The following is a 20,927-nucleotide window of genomic DNA, read 5'->3' as shown; positions in this document are numbered from 1 at the left end:
ACCTGGTGGGTTTAAAGGGAGTGGGAAGTGTACAAGGACTCCGGACCCTGGTTCCCGACCCCTGGTGTTCTGCACCACAACCCCAGGCCACATTCTAGGCTTCGTCCCAACTGCACCCGGGACCCCTGGCTCACATTCTGCACTAATCCAGAGCATCCAAACTGCCGGATTGTCAGAGTTTTATTGGGAGCACTTTTTATGGAGCTCGGAAAACAGGTGGGGGAAACCAGCCCACCTTCTGCCGCGTCCAAGCCGGCTTACTTCGAGGTCCTAATATCTCAGGTGAATAATTATCCTTGTTCCTTCCAGGTGACAGTAGATCCAATGTAGTTCTGACTGTTGGCTCGGCACTGGTATTTGGAGTGTTGATCTATGCTACATTCGCCGTCTGTCTTTGGTATTGGTCCATTGTATGAACTACATATTGTGGATGCTTCAATAAAGTTTTAGAAAATAGAAGATGCAGCTTATGTACAACAGAGACAACATAAAGAAGAGACTGCTTCTCAGGGTCAGGGGATCGTGAATCACACACACACACATGATAACACCGTGTGTACACGGTGCCCGGCATCGTGCACGCTAGTGGCAAGAGTCCAAGGTTTTTATTGGTATTGGTTTATTATTGTCACTTGTACCAAGGTACAGTGAAAAAACTTGTCTTGCATACTGATCGTACAGGTCAATTCATTGCACGGTGCAGTTGCATTGAGTTATTGAGGTAGTACAGGTAAAAACAATAACAGTACAGAGTAAAGTGTCACAGCTACAGAGAAAGTGCAGTGCAATAAGGTGCAAGGTCACAACAAGGTAGATCGTGAGGTCATAGTCCATCTCATTGTATAAGGGAACCGTTCAATAGTCTTATTGCAGTGGGATAGAAGCTGTTCTTGAGCCTGGTGGTACCTGCCCTCAGGCTCCTGTATCTTCTGTCTGATGGGAGGGAGGAGAAGAGAGAATGACCCGGGTGGGTGGGGTCTTTGATTATGCTGGCTGCTACACCAAGGCAGTGAGAGGTAAAGACCAGGAGGGGAGGCTGGTTTCTGTGACATGCTGGGCTGTGTCCACAACTCTCTGCAGTTTCTTGCAGTCCTGGGCAGAGCATTTGCCACACCAAGCCGTGATACATCCAGATAGGATGCTTTCTATGGAGCATTGGTAAAAGTTGGTGGGAGTCAAAGGGGACAAACCAAATTTCTTCAGCCTCCTGAGGAAGTAGAGGCGCTGGTGAGCTTTCTTGGCCATAGCATCTACGTGATTTGACCAGGAGAGGCTGTTGGTGATGTTCACTCCCAGGAACTTGAAGCTCTCGACCCACTCAATCTCAACACCATTGATGTAGACAGGTGCATGTACACCACCCCTTTTCCTGAAGTCAATAACCAGCTCTTTTGTTTTGCTGACATTGAGGGTAAGGTTGTTTTCATGACAGCATTCCACTAAGATCTCTATCTCCTTCCTGTACTCCGAATCATTGCTGTTTGAGTTATGATAGAGAGGAGATAGCTGGTATAGGGAGGGGTAATGGTGGGGTAGGAGAGGCTGGGATGGTTCTGAGAGGAAGCTGAGGGGTGACCCTATAGAGGTTTATAACAATAAAGAAAGCAGCGCCCAACGTGGGGCTCGAACCCACGACCCTGAGATTAAGAGTCTCATGCTCTACCGACTGAGCTAGCCGGGCTGTGAGGGGGAGATACTTCCTGGTGCCTTGTCTCAGTCGCACTCAGTAAGGGGGCAGGAAATGTTTGATGGCTAACTGGAAACTAAACATCCAATGTGTTCACTTTTCTGAGCGCGCACACACACACACACACACACACACACACACACACACAGGCGGAGACACACATGTACACACACACACATCCACACACAGACACACATGCACAGGCAGACACACACGCACACACACATATATACACACAGAAAGGCACGCAGACACATACACAGACACGCAGACACATACACACACATATATACACACAGACACACAAACACACAGACACACCTACACACACACACACACACACACACACACACACACACACACACACACACACACACCCAGTGGCGGTTCAAGGAACCAGGAGGCATCTCCCCTCACAGCCCGGCTAGCTCAGTCGGTAGAGCATGAGACTCTTAATCTCAGGGTCGTGGGTTCGAGCCCCACGTTGGGCGCAGCTTTCTTTAACTTCCCTCTGCCGTTCCCCGGCCCTCACCCCCGCTCACTCCCACCAGCTCCCTCACTGCTTCCCACAGCGGCTCGGATACAAACCCTGCCCTCCCAGGGGCACACGGCCACTCACTGGCAGCCAAGGCGAGTTCCCTCCCTTCCCCACCTCTGCGCCTCCTCTTCCTGTTCCCGACACCCCGGCGCTCGGATCATCTCCCGCTCCCCCTCCCTCTCACTCCTGGTCACACGCGGGGCATTGCTCTCCCGGCACGGGACAGTTCACCGACACACCGACACAGGTGCCGGGACACACATTCACCGCTCACCGCTCGCTGACACACACGGACACAGACACAGACACACCCGCGTGGGTCCGACCCCTTCCCAAGCCCACCCTCCCTCCACCCCTCCTCCCTCCCTGTCCCGTCCCTCCCGAATATTCCCCCTCCCAACACCACTTCCCTCCCCTCCGTCCCACTTTTGCTGGAGGGACACGAGGTGTTGTCTGCAGGCTGGAACCGTGACTGATCTGGTATCGTCCGGAACAGTGTTGGGACGTCATGATAAACTGATGAGACTGCACCGGGAATATTGCGTGCTGTTCGGGTCGCTGTACCGTAGAAACGGTGCGATTACGTTAGAGAGGAAGCAGAAACTATTCACGGGGATGTGGCTGGAAATGGAGGGCTTGAGTTGTAAGGTGAGACTGAATAGTTTGAAGTCAAGAGACTGTGGATGCTGGAATCTGGAGCAAAAATCGAGTTGCTGGAGGAATTCAGCCGGTCGGGAGATGGGCAGTCGATGTTTCAGGTCAAGACCCTTCATTTGGCTGATAGCTGGTAGAGGGAGGGGCAGGGGTGGGGCGAGAGAGGCTGGGACGTTTCTGAGAGAAGGAGGCTGAGGGGTGACCTTGTTGAGGTTTATATCAATAAAGACAGCTGCGCCCAACGTGGGGCTCGAACCCACGACCCTGAGATTAAGAGTCTCATGCTCTACCGACTGAGCTAGCCGGGCTGTGAGGGGAGATACTTCCTAGCTCTTTGACCCAGTCACACTCAGTGTGTGATGTGAAAATGACTGGGAAATAACAACCACATTAACAGGACACGCTCCCTCTCCCTCCCTCTCTCTCTCTCTCTCTTTCTCTCTCTCTCTCTCTCTCTCTCACACACACACACACACACACACACACACACCCATACCCCCTCTCACTACCACCGCCTCCATCACTCCTTCCCATGGCGGTTTGGATACAAACCCTGCCCTCTGTTAATGTACCCGCCTCATCCACCCCCTCATTCCATGTGCGGACCACCATCCGGGTGAAAAAGTTGCACCTCTGGTTCCCATTAAAACTCTGACCCCTCAGTTTAATCCTGTGCCTTCTAGTTCTACAACACTAGGGAAAAAACTGTGCGCATTCACCCTATCGATGCCCCTCGTGATTTTATACACCTCCATAACGTCACCCCTCAGTCTCCGTCACACCTCAGTGCAATCATTTTGATGCTTTTGTGGGAGTTTGTGTCAGAGGGAAGAGAAAGAGATTCTTTGTGATTGGAATTGTCTCCGTGTGTTGGTGGGAGGTTCAGTGTGTGTGAATCATTGAGGTTGTGTGTGTTTGGAAAGGAGGCAGTGTGTGTGTGTGTGTGTGTGTGTGTGTGTGTGAGTGCAAGTGACTGTGTGTGTGATGATGCAGAGACTGTGTGAAAGGATGTGTACGTTTGTCAGTGTGTGACTGAAGGTAGGATTGTGAACAGATGTGTTTGAATGTTTCTGTGTGTTGAGAGCAGCCTCTGGGGCCCACAGTGAGTTACTGATCCGCACGATGCAGTGTGGGAACATCACATCACGTCCCTGCAGAGGGAAGTTAAAGAAAGCAGCGCCCAACGTGGGGCTCGAACCCACGACCCTGAGATTAAGAGTCTCATGCTCTACCGACTGAGCTAGCCGGGCTGTGAGAGGATACACCTCCTGGTTCCTTGAACCGACCACTAGGTCTGTAAGTGTGTGTGTGTGTGTGTGTGTGTGTGTGTGTGTGTGTGTGTGTGTGTGTGTGTGTGAGTGAGAGAGAGAGAGGGAAGGAGGGAGGGAGAGAGAGAGAGAAAAGGAGGGAGGGAGAGAGGGGGGTGGAGGGAGAGAGAGAGGTGCAGGGAGAGAGGGAGGGAGAGGGAGGGAGAGAGAGCGTGTCCTGTTGGTTTGATTGTTATTTCCCAGTCATTTTCACATCGCACACGTGTGTCTGGGCTCCGAACTGTGCCCGGAGTTAACCCTTTCCTGCCCACACCGGGTGTGACTGGGACAAGGAACCAGGAAGTGTTGCCCCTCACAGCCCGGCTAGCTCAGTCGGTAGAGCATGAGACTCTTAATCTCAGGGTCGTGGGTTCGAGCCCCACGTTGGGCGCAGTTTTCTTTAACTGTATTCCGCTGTTCTCAAGCCCGAGGCAGCTTCTCCCGAGTTCTGAGGAGCGGGATCGTTGGAGAGGATGGAGGGGATTTGATGCAAAATACTTTATCTCGCACACAGGGAAACGTGGACATCCTTTCACATCTTGTCTGCATTATTCACGCACAGAATCACTTGCACTCACACTTGTACTCACTCTCTTACACACACACACAGCCACAAACACAATGATTCACACACACGTAATCTTGCACGATGACACACAGACAATTCCTATCACAAAGACTTTCTCTGATATAATCTCGCACAGTTACATACAGAAAATTAAAATTACAAGGATGTTCTCGCTCTCACACACACGTGTACATACACACATAGACACAGACCCCCCCCCCCCACACACACACACACACACACACACGGGCTCTCGATGAATGAGCGAGCCGGCGCGGGCACCGGCCACCTCACCCGTTCTGTCCCGAGGTCTCTCTGCTCACACCCGCCGTCAGCGCCCCCTCAGCGCCCCCTCAGCGCGGACCACAGCACCCAGCTGGGAGCCGCTCCCAACTCGTAGCCCCCGGGCACCGCTTGTTGGTCTGATTGTGATTTCCCACTCACTTCCACATCACACACGTGTGTCTGAGCTCCACACTGTGCCCGGAATTAGCCCTTTCCTTCCCATACACTGAGTGCGAGTGGGACCAAGAAAGCTCACCAGTGCCTCTACCTAGGAGGCTAAAGAAATTTGGTTTGTCCCCTTTAACGCTCACCAACTTTTATCGATGCACCACAGAAAGCATCCTATCTGGATGTATCACGGCTTGGTTCGGCAACTGCAGAGAGTTGTTGACACAGCCCAGCCCATGACGGACACCAGCCTCCCCTCCATGGATTCTGTCTATACCTCTCGTTGTTTTGGTGAAGCAGCCAGCATAATCAAAGACCCCACCCACCCGGATCATTCTCTCTTTTCCATCAGGCAGAAGATACAGGAGTCTGAGGGCACGTACCACCAGGCTAGCCGGGCTGTGAGGGGGAGACACATCCTGGTTCATTGAACCAGCCACTAGGTCTGAACTTGAGTGCGTGTGTGTGTGAGAGAGAGAGAGGGAGAGGGAGAGAGAGAGTGTGTGATGGGGAGAGGGAGGAAGAGAGGGAGAGAGATTCTGAGAGGGGGGAGAGTGAGTGAGGGAGAGAGAGAGAATGTTTGTGATTGTAATTTTCTATACGTAGCTCTGCGAGATTGTTTCAGAGAGAGGGGACAGAGAGAGTCTTCATGACAGGAATTCTCTATGTGTTATGGTGCGAGATTACGTGGACGGAGGGGAGGGAAGGGAGGTGGTGTTGGGAGTGGGGAACATTCGGGAGGGAGGGGACAGGGTGTGGGTGGAGGGAGTCGGACCCACGCAGCTGTGTCTGTGTCCGTGTGTGTCAGCGGGCGGTGAGCGGCGAGAGTGTGTCCCGGCACCTGTGTACGTGTCGGTGTGTGTGTGTGCGGGTGAACAGTCCCGTGCCGGTAGAGCAATGCCCCGCGTGTGACCAGGAGTGAGAGGGAGGGGGAGCGGGAGATGATCCGAGCGCCGGGGTGTCGGGAGCAGGAAGAAGAGGCGCAGAGGTGGGGAAGGGAGGGAACTCGCCTTGGCTGCCAGTGAGTGGCCGTGTGCCCCTGGGAGGGCAGGGTTTGTATCCGAGCCGCTGTGGGAAGCAGTGAGGGAGCTGGTGGGAGTGAGCGGGGGTGAGGGCCGGGGAACGGCAGAGGGAAGTTAAAGAAAGCTGCGCCCAACGTGGGGCTCGAACCCACGACCCTGAGATTAAGAGTCTCATGCTCTACCGACTGAGCTAGCCGGGCTGTGAGGGGAGACACCTCCTGGTTCCTTGTCCCGGTCACTCTCAGTACTGGGGGCTGTGTGGGCAGCAAACGGTTAACTCCGGGCCAGTGCGGTACCCAGACACACGCGTGTGATGTGGGAGTGGGAAATCACAATCAAACCAACAGGCCGCGCTCTCTCTCCCTCCCTCCCTCTCCCCCCCCCTCTCTCTCTCTCTCTCACACACACACACACACACACACACACACTCACACACACACACACACACACTTACAGACCTAGTGGTCGGTTCAAGGAACCAGGAGGTGTATCCTCTCACAGCCCGGCTAGCTCAGTCGGTAGAGCATGAGACTCTTAATCTCAGGGTCGTGGGTTCGAGCCCCACGTTGGGCGCAGCTTTCTTTAACTTCCCTCTGCAGGGATGTGATGTGATGTCCCGACACTGCATCGTGCGGACCAGTAACTCACTGTGGGCCCCGGAGGCTGCTCTCAACACACAGAGACATTCAGACACAACTATTCACAATCCTACCTTCAGTCGCACACTGAGAAACGTACACATCCTTTCACACAGTCTCTGCATCATCACACACAGTCGCTTGTACACACACACACACACACACCTCCACTCACTGTGCCTCCCTTCCAAACACACACAACCTCAATGATTCACTCACACTGAACCTCCCACCAACACACGGAGACAATTCCAATCACAAAGAACTCTTTCTCTTCCCTCTGACACAAGCTCCCACAAAAGCATCAAAATGATTGCATTGAGGTGTGACGGAGACTGAGGGGTGACGTTATGGAGGTGTATAAAATCACGAGGGGCATCGATAGGGTGAATGCGCACAGTCTTTTCCCCAGGGTTGGGGATACAAGAACTGGAAGACACAGGATTAAACTGAGAGGTCAGAGTTTTAATGGGAACCAGAGGGGCAACTTTTTCACTGGGACGGTGGTCCGCACATGGAATGAGGGAGTGGGTTAGGCGGGTACATTAACAACATTTAACAGACACTGAGACAGGTCCGTGGATGGGAAAGGTTTATAGGGATATGGGTCAAACGTGGTCAGGTGGGACTGGCTTAGGTGGGAGACACATGAGACCGCAGATGCTGGAATCTGGAGCGACGTCGACCCGTCCTGATGAAGGGTCTCGGCCCCAAACGTCGACGGTTCATTTCCCTCCACAGATGCTGCCCGACCCGCTGAGTTCCTCCAGCATCTTCTCTGTGTATATGTGCGTGTGTACCTGTGCGTGTGTGTGTATGTGTGTCTATGTGTATGTTTGTCTGTGTGTGTGTGAGAGAGAGAGAGCAAGAACATCCGTGTGGTTTTAATTTTCTCTACATAACTGTGCGAGATTGTGGCAGAGAAAGTCTTCGTGATAGGAATTGTCAGTGTGTCATGATGCAAGGTTACGTGTGTGTTAATAATTTTGTTTGTGGCTGTGTGTGTGTGTGTGTGTGTGTGTGTGTTAGACAAGAGTGAGTGCAAGTGATTCTGTGCGTGAATGATGCAGACACGGTGTGAAAGGATGTCCACGTTTCATCAAATCCCCTCCATCCTCTCCAACGAACTCAGAACTCCTCAGAACTCGGGAGAAGCTGCCTCGGGAATAAAGTTAAAGAAATCTGCGCCCAACGTGGGGCTCGAACCCACGACCCTGAGATTAAGAGTCTCATGCTCTACCGACTGAGCTAGCCGGGCTGTGAGGGGGAGACACCTCCTTGCTGCTTGTCTCAGTGCGGGGATAGGAAGTGGTTAATGGTTCACTGGAAACTAAGTATTCGACACGTTCACTTTCATAAACTTGCGCACACAGATGACACAGAGACAGACACACACTCACTGACACACACACACACACACACACACACACACACACACACACACACACACACGGGCTGCCGCAGGCAACAGCCACCTCACCCGTTTTGTTCCGAGGACTTGCTGCTCACACCGCCGTCAGTGCCCACTCAGCGCGTACTTCACAGCACCCAGCTGGCGGCCGCTTCCAACCCGTGGCCCCCGAGCACCGCCTGTTGGTCTGACTGTGATTTCCCACTGCTTTGTTCTCTTAAATCTCTCACAAAAAGTTCACAGTGTTTCCCCAGTCTCGCTGTCTCCAGTTGTGTGTGTGTTTGTGTGTGTGTGTATTACTGTGTGTGTCTGTATTTTTGTGGATCTCTGTGACTGCATGTGTTTTTGTGTATCGGTGTATGTGTGAATCTCTGTGTATTTATCTGTGTGTGTATGTATTTGTGTGTGCAAGTGTATGTATATCTGTGTGTCTATGAGTATATGTTTGTGTTTGTGAGCAAGAAATTCCCTGTGGTTTTAATTTCCTCTACATAACTGTGCGAGATTGTGGCAGAGAAAGTCTTCGTGATGGGAATTGTCTGTGTATCATGATGCAAGATTACCTGTGTGTGAATCACTGTGTTTGTGGCTGTGTGTGAGCGGAAAACAGAGTGAGTACAAGTGATCTGTGCGTGAATGATGCAGAAACGGTGTGAAGGGATGTGCACGTTTCCCTGTGTGTGTCATCAAGTATTTTGCATCAAATCCCCTCCTTCCTCTCCAACGATTCCGCTCCACAGAACTAGGGAGAAGCTGCCTCGGGCTTCAGAACGGCGGTAAATAAATTTAAAGAAAGCTTTGCCCAATGTGGGGCTCGAACCCACGACCCTGAGATTAAGAGTCTCATGCTCTACCGACTGAGCTAGCCGGGCTGTGAGGGGAGACACCTCCTGGTTCCTTGAACCGGCCACTCTCAGTACTGGGGGCTGTGTGGTCAGGAAACGGTTAACTCTGGCCAGGGCGGTACCCAGACACACGCGTGTGATGTGGGAGTGGGAAATCACAATCAAACCAACAGGCCGCGTTCTCTCTCCCTCTCTCCCTCTCCCTCTCTCTGTCACACACACACACACACACACACACACACACACACACACACACACACACACACACACACACACACACACACACACACACACACAGACCTAGTGGTCGGTTCAAGGAGGCAGGAAGTGTCTCCCCCTCACAGGCCGGCTAGCTCAGTCGGTAGAGCATGAGACTCTTAATCTCAGGGTCGTGGGTTCGAGCCCCACGTTGGGCGCTGCTTTCTTTAACTTCCCTCTGCAGGGACGTGATGTGATGTCCCTATACTGCATCGTGCGGCTCAGTAACTCACTGTGGGCCCTGGAGGCTGCTCTCAACACACAGAAACATTGAGACACAACTATTCACAATCCTACCTTCAGTCACACACTGAGAAACGTACACATCCTTTCACACAGTCTCCGCATCAGTCACACACAGAGTCACTTGCACACACCTCCACTGACTCTGTCTCGCTTCCAAACACACACCTCAATGATTCACACACACGTAACCTGCCACCAACACGCGGAGACAATTCCAAACACAAAGAATCTCTTTCTCTTCCCTTTGATACAAACTCCCACAATTGTATCAAAATGATTGCAGTGAGGTGCGAGGGAGACTGAGGGGTGACGTTATGGAGGTGTATAAAATCACGAGGGGCATCGATAATGTGAATGCGCACAGTCTTTTCCCCAGGGTTGGGGATACAAGAACTGGAAGACACAGGATTAAACTGAGGGGTCAGAGTTTTAATGGGAACCAGAGGGGCAACTTTTTCACTGGGACGGTGGTCCCCACATGGAATGAGGGAGTGGATGAGGCGGGAACATTAACAACATTTAACAGACACTGAGACAGGTCCGTGGATGGGAAAGGTTTAGAGGGATATGGGCCAAACGCGGTCAGGTGGGACTGGCTTAGGTGGGAGACACAGGAGACCGCAGATGCTGGAACCTGGAGCAATATCGACCCGTCCTGATGAAGGGTCTCGGCCCCAAACATTCCCCTCCACAGATGCTACCCGACCCGCTGACTTCCTCCAGCATCTTCTGTGTGTGTGTGTGTGTGTGTGTGTGTGTCTGTGTGTGTGTGGGAGAGAGTAAGACCATCCCTGTGGTTTTAATTTTCTCTACATAACTGTGCGAGATTGCGGCAGAGAAAGTCTTCGTGATAGGAATTCTCTCTGTGTCGTGATGCAAGATTACGTGTGTGTGAATCATTGTGTTTGTGGCTGTGTGTGTGTGTGTGTGTGTGTGTGTGTGTGGAAGTGACAGTCAGTGCAAGTGTGAGTGCAAGTGATTCTGTGCGTGAATGATGCAGACACGGTGTGAAAGGATGTCCACGTTTCCCTGTGTGTGAGATAAAGTATTTTGCATCAAATCCCCTCCATCCTCTCCAACGATCCCGCTCCTCGTAACTCGGGAGAAGCTGCCTCGGCCTTGAGAACGGCGGTATAAAGTTAATGAAAACTGCGTCCAACGTGGGGCTCGAACCCACGACCCTGAGATTAAGAGACTGAGCTAGCCGGGCTGTGAGGGGGAGACACCTCCTTGCTGCTTGTCTCAGTGCGGGGATAGGAAGTGGTTAATGGTTCACTGGGAACTAAGTATTCGACACGTTCACTTTCATTAACTTGCGCACACAGATGACACACACACACACACACACACACACACACACACACACACACACACACACACACACACACACACACACACACACACACACACACAGGCTGTCCAGGAGCTGAGTAAGCCACCAGTGGGCACCGGCCACCTCATCCGTTCTGTTCCGAGGTCTCGCTGCTCACACCCGCCGTCAGTGCCCACTCAGCGCGTACTTCACAGCACCCAGCTGGCGGCCTCTTCCAACCCGTGGCCCCCGAGCACCGCCTGTTGGTCTGACTGTGATTTCCCACTGCTTTGTTCTCTTAAATCTCTCACATTAAGTTCACAGTGCTTCCCCAGTCGCGCTGTCTCCAGTTGTGTGTGTGTGTGTGTCCGTATTTTTGTGGATGTCTGTGAGTGCATGTGTTTGTGTGTATCTGTGTGTTTGTGGATCTCTGTGTGTGTATCTGTGTGTGTATGTGTGTGTATCTCTCTGTGTGTGTATCTGTGTGTATGTATTTGTGTGTGTGTATCTGTGTGTGTGTGTACGCACACCCTCAGAAAAGTGCACACGTCTGATGTTTAGTTGCCAGTTAACAATTAACCGTTTCCTGCCCCCGCACTGTGTGTGAATGAGACAAGAAAGCAGGAAGTGACTCCCCCCTCACAGCCCGGCTAGCTCAGTCGGTAGAGCATGAGACTCTTAATCTCAGGGTCGTGGGTTCGAGCCCCACGTTGGGCGCTGCTTTCTTTAACTTCCCTCTGCAGGGACGTGATGTGATGTCCCTATACTGCGTCGTGCGGATCAGTAACTCACTGTGGGCCCTGGAGGTTGCTCTCAACACACAGAAACATTCAGACACATCTATTCACAATCCTACCTTCAGTCACACACTGAGAAACGTACACATCCTTTCACACATTCTCTGCATCAGTCACACACAGTCACTTACACACACACACACACCTTCACTGACTCTGCCTCCCTTCCAAACACACACCACCTCAATGATTCACACACGCTGAACCTCCCACCAACACACGGAGACAATTCCAATCACAAAGAATCTCTTTCTCTTCCCTCTGACACAAACTCCCACAAATGCATCAAAATGTCTGCATTGAGGAGTGACAGAGACTGAGGGGTGACCTTAAGGAGGTGTATAAAATCACGAGGGGCATCGATAGGGTGAATGCGCACAGTCTTTTCCCCAGGGTTGGGGATACAAGAACTAGAAGACACAGGATTAAACTGAGGGGACAGAGTTTTAATGGGAACCAGAGGGGCAACTTTTTCACTGGGACGGTGGTCCGCACATGGAATGAGGGAGTGGATGAAGCGGGAACATTAACAACATTTAACAGACACTGAGACAGGTCCGTGGATGGGAAAGGTTTATAGGGATATGGGTCAAACGCGGTCAGGTGGGACTGGTTTAGGTGTGAGACACAGGAGAAAGCAGATGCTGGAATCTGGAGCGACGTCGACCCGTCCTGATGAAGGGTCTCGGCCCCAAACATCGACGGTTCATTTCCCTCCACAGATGCTGCCCGACCCACTGAGTTCCTCCAGCATCTTCTGTGTGTGTGTGTTTGTGTGTGTGTGTATGTGTACACGTGTGTACCTGTGCGTGTATGTGTGTCTATGTGTATATGCGTGTGTTTGTCTGAGTGTGTGAGAGAGAGAGCAAGAACATCCGTGTGGTTTTAATTTTCTCTACATAACTGTGCGAGATTGTGTCAGAGAAAGTCTTCGTGATGGGAATTCTCTCTGTGTCATGATGCAAGGTTACGTGTGTGTGAAACATTTTGTTTGTGGCTGTGTGTGTTTGTGCAAGTGATTCTGTGCGTGAATGATGTAGACACGGTGTGGAAGGATGTCCACGTGTCATCAAATCCCCTCCATCCTCTCCAACGATCTCGCTCCTCAGAACTCAGGAGAAGCTGCCTCAGGCTTGAGAACGGCAGTATAAAGTTAAAGAAAGCTGCGCTCAACGTGGGGCTCGAACCCACGACCCTGAGATTAAGAGTCTCATGCTCTACCGACTGAGCTAGCCGGGCTGTGAAAGTGAGTTACATCGTGGCTCCTTGTCTCAGTGCGGGGATAGGAAGTGGTTAATGGTTCACTGGAAATTAAGTATTCGACATGTTGACTTTCATAAAATTGCGCACACAGATGACACAGACACAGACACACACAGTAACACACACACACACACACACACACACACACACACACACACACACACACACACACACACACACACACGGGCTGTCCAGGAGCTGAGTGAACCAACCATGGGCACCGGCCATCTTAACCGTTCTGTTCCGTGGTGTCGCTGCTCACACCCGCCGTCAGTGCCCACTCAGCGCGTACTTCACAGCACCCAGCTGGCGGCCTCTTGCACCCCGTGGCCCCCGAGCACCGCCTGTTGGTCTGACTGTGATTTCCCACTGCTTTGTTCTCTTAAATCTCTCACATCCAGTTCACAGTGATTCCCCAGTCTCGCTGTCTCCAGTTCTGTGTGTGTGTGTGTGTGTGTGTGTGTGTCCGTATTTTTGTGGATGTCTGTGAGTGATGTGTTTGTGTGTATCTGTGTGCGGATCTCTGTGTGTGTATCTGTGTGTGTATGTATTTGTGTGTGTGTATCTGTGTGTATGTGTGTGTACCTGTATATATGTGTGTGTATCTGTGTGTGCGTGTGTGTATGTATATATATCTGTGCGTGTGCGTGTGCGTGCGCGCACACCCTCAGAAAAGTGCACACGTTTGATGTTTAGTTGCCAGTTAACCATTAACCGTTTCCTGCCCCCGCACTGAGTGTGACGGAGACAAGAAATCAGGAAGTGACTCCCACTCACAGCCCGGCTAGCTCAGTCGGTAGAGCATGAGACTCTTAATCTCAGGGTCGTGGGTTCGAGCCCCACGTTGGGCGCAGCTTCCTTTATTGATATAAACCTCTATAAGGTCACCCCTCAGCCTCCTTCTTTCAGAACCGTCCCAGCCCCTCTCGCCCCAATCCTTCCCCTCCCTATACCGGCTCTCTCCCCTCTGCTCTTTCAGGCCAGATGGAAGGGTCTCGACCGAAACGTCAACTGTCCATCTCCCTCCACAGATGCTGCCCGACCCGCTGAGTTCCTCCAGTAACTCGACTTTTGCTCCAGATTCCAGCATCCACAGTCTTTTGAGTTCAAACTATTCAGTCTCACCTTACAACTCAAGCCCTCCATTTCCAGCCACATCCCCGTGAAACGTTTCTGCTTCCTCTCTAACGGCATCGCACCGTTTCTACGGTACAGCGACCAGAACGTCACGCAATAATCCCGGTGCGCTCTCACCAGTGTATCAGGATGTCCCAACACTGTCCCGGACGATACAATATCAGACACGGTTCCAGTGTGCAGACGACACCTGGTGTCCCTCTAAGACATGTGGGACAGAGGGGAGGGAAGGGAGGTGGTGCTGGGAGTGGGGAACATTCGGGAGGGAGGGGACAGGGTGTGGGTGGAGGGAGCGTGGGCTTGGGAAGGGGTCGGACCCACGCAGCTGTGTCTGTGTCCGTGTGTGTCAGCGGGCGGTGAGCGGCGAGAGTGTGTCCCGGCACCTGTGTACGTGTGTCGGTGTGTGTGTGTGTGCGGGTGAACAGTCCCGTGCCGGGAGAGCAATGCCCCGCGTGTGACCAGGAGTGAGAGGGAGGGGGAGCGGGAGATGATCCGAGCGCCGGGGTGTCGGGAACAGGAAGAGGAGGCGCAGAGGTGGGGAAGGGAGGGAACTCGCCTTGGCTGCCAGTGAGTGGCCGTGTGCCCCTGGGAGGGCAGGGTTTGTATCCGAGCCGCTGTGGGAAGCAGTGAGGGAGCTGGTGGGAGTGAGCGGGGGTGAGGGCCGGGGAACGGCAGAGGGAAGTTAAAGAAAGCTGCGCCCAACGTGGGGCTCGAACCCACGACCCTGAGATTAAGAGTCTCATGCTCTACCGACTGAGCTAGCCGGGCTGTGAGGGGAGACACTTCCTGGTTCCTTGTCCCAGTCACTGTCAGTACTGGGGGCTGTGTGGGCAGCAAACGGTTAACTCCGGGCCAGTGCGGTACCCAGACACACGCGTGTGATGTGGGAGTGGGAAATCACAATCAAACCAACAGGCCGCGCTCTCTCTCCCTCCCTCCCTCTCCCCTTCTCTCTGTCACACACACACACACACACACACACACACACACACACACACACACACACACACACACACACACACACACACACACACACCTAGTGGCCGGTTCAAGGAACCAGGAGGTATCTCCCCCTCACAGCCCGGCTAGCTCAGTCGGTAGAGCATGAGACTCTTAATCTCAGGGTCGTGGGTTCGAGCCCCACGTTGGGCGCAGCTTTCTTTAACTTCCCTCTGCAGGGATGTGATGTGATGTCCCGACACTGCATCGTGCGGACCAGTAACTCACTGTGGGCCCGGAGGCTGCTCTCAACACACAGAAACATTCAGACACATCTGTTCACAATCCTACCTTCAGTCACACACTGAGAAACGTACACATTCTTTCTCACAGTCTCTGCATCATCACACACAGTCACTTGCACACACACACACACACCTCCACTCACTGAACCTCCCACCAACACACGGAGACAATTCCAATCACAAAGAATCTCTTTCTCTCCCCTCTGACATCCATTCCCCTCCACAGATGCTGCCCGACCCGATGAGTTCCTCCAGCATCTTCTGTGTGTGTGTGTACTTGTACGCGTATGTGTATGTGCGTGTCTATCTGAGTGTGTATGTGTATATGTGTGTGTGTGTGTGTGTGTGGGAGAGAGCAAGAACATCCCTGTGGTTTTAATTTTCTCTACATAACTGCGAGATTGTGGCAGAGAAAGTCTTCGTGATGGGAATTGCCTGTGTGTCATGATGCAAGATTACGTGTGTGTGAATCATTGTGTTTGTGGCTGTGTGTGTGTGTGTGTGTAAGACAGAGTGAGTACAAGTGTGAGTGCTAGTGATTCTGTGCATGAATGATGCAGACACGGTGTGAAGGGATGTGCACGTTTCATCAAATCCCCTCCATCCTCTCCAACGATCTCGCTCCTCAGAACTCGGGAGAAGATGACTCGGGCTTGAGAACAGCGGTATAAAGTTAAAGAAAACTGCTCCCAACGTGGGGCCTGAGATTAAGAGTCTCATGCTCTACCGACTGAGCTAGCCGGGCTGTGAGGGGAGACACTTCCTGGGTCCTTGTCTCAGTGCGGGGATAGGAAATGGTTCATGGTTCACTGGAAACTAAGTATTCGACACGTTCACTTTCATAAAATTGCGCACACAGATGACACAGAGACAGACACACACTCACACACACACACACACACACACACACACACACACACACACACACACACACACACACACACACACACACACACAGACTTATGGGCTGTCGAGGAGCTGAGTAAGCCAGCCGTGGGCACCGGCCACCTCACCCGTTCTGTTCCGAGGTCTCGCTGCTCACACCCGCCGTCAGTGCCCACTCAGCGCGTACTTCACAACACCCAGCTGGCGACCGCTGCCAACCCGCGGCCTCCGAGCACCGCCTGTTGATATGATTGCGATTTCCCACTGCTTTTTTCTCTTAAATCTATCACATTGAGTTCACAGTGTTTCCCCAGTCGCGCTGTCTCCAGTTGTGTGCGCGCGCGCGTGTGTGTGTCCGTATTTTTGTGGATCTCTGTGACTGCATGAGTTTGTGTGTATCTGTGTATGTGTGAATCTCTGTGTATGTATCTGTGTGTGTATGTATTTGTGTGTGATTGTGTCTGCATGTGTATATCTGTGCGTGTGTATATCTGTGTGTATATCTGTGTGTGTGTGTGTATCTGTGTGTGTGTACTCACAGCGCTCTCTCTCCCTCCCTCCCTCACCCTCTCTCTCTCTCTCTCTCTCTCTCTCTCTCTCTCTCACACACACACACACACACACACACACACACACACACACACACACGCACACACACACTTACAGACTTAGTGGCCGGTTCAAGGAGGCAGGAAGCGTCTCCCTTTCACAGCCCGGCTAGCTCAGTCGGTAGAGCATGAGACTCTTAATCTCAGGGTCGTGGGTTCGAGCCCCACGTTGGGCGCTGCTTTCTTTAACTTCCCTCTGCAGGGACGTGATGTGATGTCCCCACACTGCATCGTGCGGACCAGTAACTCACTGTGGGCCCCGGAGGCTGCTCTCAACACACAGAAACATTCAGACACATCTGTTCACAATCCTACCTTCAGTCACACACTGAGAAACGTACATATCCTTTCACACAGTCTCTGCATCAGTCACACACAGAGTCACTTGCACACACACACACACACACCTCCACTGACTGTGCCTCCCTTCCAAACACACTCAACCTCAATGATTCACTCACACTGAACCTCCCACCAACACACGGAGACAATTCCAATCACAAAGAATCTCTTTCTCTTCCCTCTGATACAAACTCCCACAAAAGCATCAAAATGATTGCACTGAGGTGTGACGGAGACTGAGGGGTGACGTTATGGAGGTGTATAAAATCACGAGGGGCATCGATAGGGTGAATGCGCACAGTCTTTTCCCCAGGGTTGGGGATACAAGAACTGGAAGACACAGGATTAAACTGAGGGGTCAGAGTTTTAATGGGAACCAGAGGGGCAACTTTTTCACTGGGACGGTGGTCCGCACATGGAATGAGGGAGTGGATGAAGCGGGTACATTAACAACATTTAACAGACACTGAGACAGGTCCGTGGATGGGAAAGGTTTAGAGGGATACGGGCCAAACCCAGTCAGGTGGGACTGGCTTAGGTGGGCGACACATGAGACCGCAGATGCTGGAATCTGGAGCGACGTCGACCCGTCCTGATGAAGGGTCTCGGCCCCAAACGTCGACGGTTCATTTCCCTCCACAGATGCTGCCCGACCCGCTGAGTTCCTCCAGCATCTTCTGTGTGTGTGTGTGCGTGTGTGTTTGTACGCCTGTGTGTATGTGCGTGTGTACCTGTCCTTGTGTATGTATGTGTGTCTATGTGTATATGTGTGTGTTTGTCTGTGTGTGTGTGAGAGAGAGCAAGAACATCCCTGTGGTTTTAATTTTCTTTACATAACTATGCGAGATTGTGGCAGAGAAAGTCTTCGTGATAGGAATTGTCTGTGTGTCATGATGCAAGGTTACGTGTGTGTGAATCATTTTGTTTGTGGCTGTGTGTGTTTGTATGTATGTATGTGTAAGACAGCGTGAGTGCAAGTGATTCTGTGCGTGAATGATGCAGACACGGTGTGAAAGGATGTCCACGTGTCATCAAATCCCCTCCAACCTCTCCAACGATCCTGCTCCTCAGAACTCAGTAGAAGCTGCCTCGGGCTTGAGAACGGCAGTATAAAGTTAAAGAAAGCTGCGCCCAACGTGGGGCTCGAACCCACGACCCTGAGATTAAGAGTCTCATGCTCTACCGACTGAGCTAGCCGGGCTGTGAGGGGAGACACTTCCTGGCTCCTTGTCTCAGTGCGGGGATAGGAAGTGGTTAATGGTTCACTTGAAATTAAGTATTCGACACGTTGACTTTCATAAAATTGCGCACACAGATGACACAGACACACAGACACACACACTCACGGGCTGTCGAAGAGCTGAGTGAACCAACCATGGGCACCGGCCATCTCAACCGTTCTGTTCCGAGGTCTCGCTGCTCACACCCGCCGTCAGTGCCCACTCAGCGCGTACTTCACAGCACCCAGCTGGCGGCCGCTTCCAACCCGTGGCCCCCGAGCACCGCCTGTTGGTCTGAATGTGATTTCCCACTGCTTTGTTCTCTTAAATCTCTCACACTTAGTTCACAGTGTTTTCCCAGTCGCGCTCTCCAGTTGTGTGTGTGTGTGTGTGTGTGTGTGTGTCTGTGTGTCCGTATTTTTGTGGATCCCTGTGTGTATATCTGTGCGTGTGTATGTGTGTATATCTGTGTGTGTGTGTGTTTGTGTGTATATCTGTGCGTGTGTGTGTTTGTACGCAGAGCCTCAGAAAAGTGCACACGTCTGATGTTCAGTTGCCAGTTAACCATTAACCGTTTTCTGCCCCCGCACTGTGTGTGACTGAGACAAGAAAGCAGGAAGTGACTCCCCCTCACAGCCCGGCTAGCTCAGTCGGTAGAGCATGAGACTCTTAATCTCAGGGTCGTGGGTTCGAGCCCCACGTTGGGCGTAGCTTCCTTTATTGATATAAACCTCTACCAGGCCACCCCTCAACCTCCTTCTCTCAGAACCGTCCCAGCCTCTCTCGCCCCACTCCTTCCCCTCCCTGTACCGGCTCTCTCCCCTCTGCTCTTTCAGGCCAGATGAAGGGTCTCGACCGAAACGTCAACTGTCCATTTCCCTCCACAGATGCTGCCCGACCCGCTGAATTCCTCCAGTAACTCGATTTTTGCTCCAGATTCCAGCATCCACAGTCTCTTGGCTTCAAACTATTCAGTCTCACCTTACAACTCAAGCCCTCCATTTCCAGCCACATCCTCGTGAATCGTTTCTGCTTCCTCTCTAACGGCATCGCACCGTTTCTACGGTACAGCGACCAGAACGTCACGCAATAATCCCTGTGCGCTCTCACCAGTGTATCATGATATCCCAACACTGTCCCGGACGATACAATATCAGACACGGTTCCAGTGTGTAGACATGTGGGAAGGAGGGGAGGGAAAGGAGGAGATGTTGTGAGTGGGGAACATTTGGGAGGGAGGGGACAGGGTGTGGTTGGAGGGAGGGTGGGTTTGGGAAGCGGTCGGTTCCACGCAGCTGTGTCTGTGTCCGTGTGTGTCAGCGGGCGGTGAGCGGTGAGTGTGTGTCCCGGCACCTGTGTACATGTGTCGGGGTGTGTGTGTGTGTGTGTGTGAACAGTCCCGTGCCGGGAGAGCAATGCCCCGCGTGTGACCAGGAGTGAGAGGGAGGGGGAGCGGGAGATAATCCGAGCGCCGGGGTGTCGGTAATAGGAACAAGAGGCGCAGAGGTGGGGAAGGGAGGGAACTCGCCTTGGCTGCCAGTGAGTGGCCGTGTGCCCCTGGGAGGGCAGGGTTTGTATCCGAGCCGCTGTGGGAAGCAGTGAGGGAGCTGGTGGGAGTGAGGGCCGGGGAACGGCAGAGGGAAGTTAAAGGAAGCTGCGCCCAACGTGGGGCTCGAACCCACGACCCTGAGATTAAGAGTCTCATGCTCTACCGACTGAGCTAGCCGGGCTGTGAGGGGAGACACTTCTTTGTTCCTTGAACTGGCCACTGGGTGTGTACATACGTGTGTGTGTGTGTGTGTGTGTGTGTGTGTGTGTGTGTGTGTGTGTGTGTGTGTGTGTGTGCGAGAGAGAGAGAGAGAGAGGGTGGGAGAGAGAGATAGAGACAGAAGGAGAGAGAGAGGAAGCGAGAGGGAGGGGAAGGGCAGGAGAGAGATAGGATCCATGTGGCTGTAATTTTCTATAGGTATCTCTATAGGGAGGAGGGGAGAGCAGATCCACCGGGTCAAACACATGGAGTCACTTCAACTCCCCCTCCCACACTATCACTGATATGTCAGTCCTCGGCCCCCTCCACTGCCGGGAGAATTCCAAGCGCAAAGAGGAACAGCTCCTCATTTTCCGTCTTGGAACCTTGCAGCCTGACGGCATGAACATTGAATTTTGTGACCCACCGCCCCACCACCGTGCCTCATCACTTCTTCCATTTCCCAGCCGATTTCTCCTTTTTCTCCTGGCCATTTCTCCCTCTCTCTGCTTTTCCTCTCCCCCCCTCCCCCCATGCCGCCTGTCCCCACATCTCTGACCCCTCCCCGCACCTGCCGATCACCATCTCTTACCTGCATCTACCTATCACCACCCTGTGCCCACCCCGCCTCCCCTCTTTTGTCCACCCATCACTGCTCTGCTTTTCCCTCCTATATATCGGGCTTCCCCTTTTCCTATCTTCAGTCCTGAAGAAGGGTCCTGACCCGAAACGTTGACCGCCTGCT

At 52.6% G+C, this 20,927-nt stretch overlaps 19 non-coding genes across 19 annotated transcripts; 9 read left to right on the top strand and 10 right to left on the bottom strand.

Moving 5' to 3' along the window:
- Window positions 1–1,608: 1,608 nt before the first annotated feature.
- trnak-cuu (transfer RNA lysine (anticodon CUU)) lies at window positions 1,609–1,681 on the bottom strand. The gene has a single exon. It is a non-coding gene; the product is annotated as a tRNA-Lys (tRNA).
- A 424-nt stretch (window positions 1,682–2,105) lies between these two features.
- On the top strand, window positions 2,106–2,178 carry trnak-cuu (transfer RNA lysine (anticodon CUU)). The gene has a single exon. It is a non-coding gene; the product is annotated as a tRNA-Lys (tRNA).
- A 936-nt stretch (window positions 2,179–3,114) lies between these two features.
- trnak-cuu (transfer RNA lysine (anticodon CUU)) lies at window positions 3,115–3,187 on the bottom strand. The gene has a single exon. It is a non-coding gene; the product is annotated as a tRNA-Lys (tRNA).
- An 869-nt stretch (window positions 3,188–4,056) lies between these two features.
- On the bottom strand, window positions 4,057–4,129 carry trnak-cuu (transfer RNA lysine (anticodon CUU)). The gene has a single exon. It is a non-coding gene; the product is annotated as a tRNA-Lys (tRNA).
- A 375-nt stretch (window positions 4,130–4,504) lies between these two features.
- trnak-cuu (transfer RNA lysine (anticodon CUU)) lies at window positions 4,505–4,577 on the top strand. Its single transcript has one exon. It is a non-coding gene; the product is annotated as a tRNA-Lys (tRNA).
- A 1,779-nt stretch (window positions 4,578–6,356) lies between these two features.
- On the bottom strand, window positions 6,357–6,429 carry trnak-cuu (transfer RNA lysine (anticodon CUU)). Its single transcript has one exon. It is a non-coding gene; the product is annotated as a tRNA-Lys (tRNA).
- A 300-nt stretch (window positions 6,430–6,729) lies between these two features.
- trnak-cuu (transfer RNA lysine (anticodon CUU)) lies at window positions 6,730–6,802 on the top strand. Its single transcript has one exon. It is a non-coding gene; the product is annotated as a tRNA-Lys (tRNA).
- A 1,250-nt stretch (window positions 6,803–8,052) lies between these two features.
- On the bottom strand, window positions 8,053–8,125 carry trnak-cuu (transfer RNA lysine (anticodon CUU)). The gene has a single exon. It is a non-coding gene; the product is annotated as a tRNA-Lys (tRNA).
- A 952-nt stretch (window positions 8,126–9,077) lies between these two features.
- trnak-cuu (transfer RNA lysine (anticodon CUU)) lies at window positions 9,078–9,150 on the bottom strand. The gene has a single exon. It is a non-coding gene; the product is annotated as a tRNA-Lys (tRNA).
- Window positions 9,151–9,466: 316 nt separating this feature from the next.
- trnak-cuu (transfer RNA lysine (anticodon CUU)) lies at window positions 9,467–9,539 on the top strand. Its single transcript has one exon. It is a non-coding gene; the product is annotated as a tRNA-Lys (tRNA).
- Window positions 9,540–11,583: 2,044 nt separating this feature from the next.
- On the top strand, window positions 11,584–11,656 carry trnak-cuu (transfer RNA lysine (anticodon CUU)). The gene has a single exon. It is a non-coding gene; the product is annotated as a tRNA-Lys (tRNA).
- A 1,246-nt stretch (window positions 11,657–12,902) lies between these two features.
- On the bottom strand, window positions 12,903–12,975 carry trnak-cuu (transfer RNA lysine (anticodon CUU)). Its single transcript has one exon. It is a non-coding gene; the product is annotated as a tRNA-Lys (tRNA).
- An 802-nt stretch (window positions 12,976–13,777) lies between these two features.
- Window positions 13,778–13,850, top strand: trnak-cuu (transfer RNA lysine (anticodon CUU)). The gene has a single exon. It is a non-coding gene; the product is annotated as a tRNA-Lys (tRNA).
- A 981-nt stretch (window positions 13,851–14,831) lies between these two features.
- On the bottom strand, window positions 14,832–14,904 carry trnak-cuu (transfer RNA lysine (anticodon CUU)). Its single transcript has one exon. It is a non-coding gene; the product is annotated as a tRNA-Lys (tRNA).
- Window positions 14,905–15,215: 311 nt separating this feature from the next.
- trnak-cuu (transfer RNA lysine (anticodon CUU)) lies at window positions 15,216–15,288 on the top strand. Its single transcript has one exon. It is a non-coding gene; the product is annotated as a tRNA-Lys (tRNA).
- A 1,688-nt stretch (window positions 15,289–16,976) lies between these two features.
- Window positions 16,977–17,049, top strand: trnak-cuu (transfer RNA lysine (anticodon CUU)). The gene has a single exon. It is a non-coding gene; the product is annotated as a tRNA-Lys (tRNA).
- Window positions 17,050–18,343: 1,294 nt separating this feature from the next.
- On the bottom strand, window positions 18,344–18,416 carry trnak-cuu (transfer RNA lysine (anticodon CUU)). The gene has a single exon. It is a non-coding gene; the product is annotated as a tRNA-Lys (tRNA).
- Window positions 18,417–19,070: 654 nt separating this feature from the next.
- On the top strand, window positions 19,071–19,143 carry trnak-cuu (transfer RNA lysine (anticodon CUU)). Its single transcript has one exon. It is a non-coding gene; the product is annotated as a tRNA-Lys (tRNA).
- Window positions 19,144–20,092: 949 nt separating this feature from the next.
- Window positions 20,093–20,165, bottom strand: trnak-cuu (transfer RNA lysine (anticodon CUU)). The gene has a single exon. It is a non-coding gene; the product is annotated as a tRNA-Lys (tRNA).
- Between the last annotated feature and the right edge of the window lie 762 nt (window positions 20,166–20,927).

Source organism: Pristis pectinata, chromosome 37, assembly GCF_009764475.1.
Source record: "Pristis pectinata isolate sPriPec2 chromosome 37, sPriPec2.1.pri, whole genome shotgun sequence".
Taxonomy (NCBI): Eukaryota; Metazoa; Chordata; class Chondrichthyes; order Rhinopristiformes; family Pristidae; genus Pristis; species Pristis pectinata.
The sequence above is the reverse complement of the archived record's forward strand: the minus strand, read 5'-3'. Positions and strand labels throughout refer to the sequence as shown.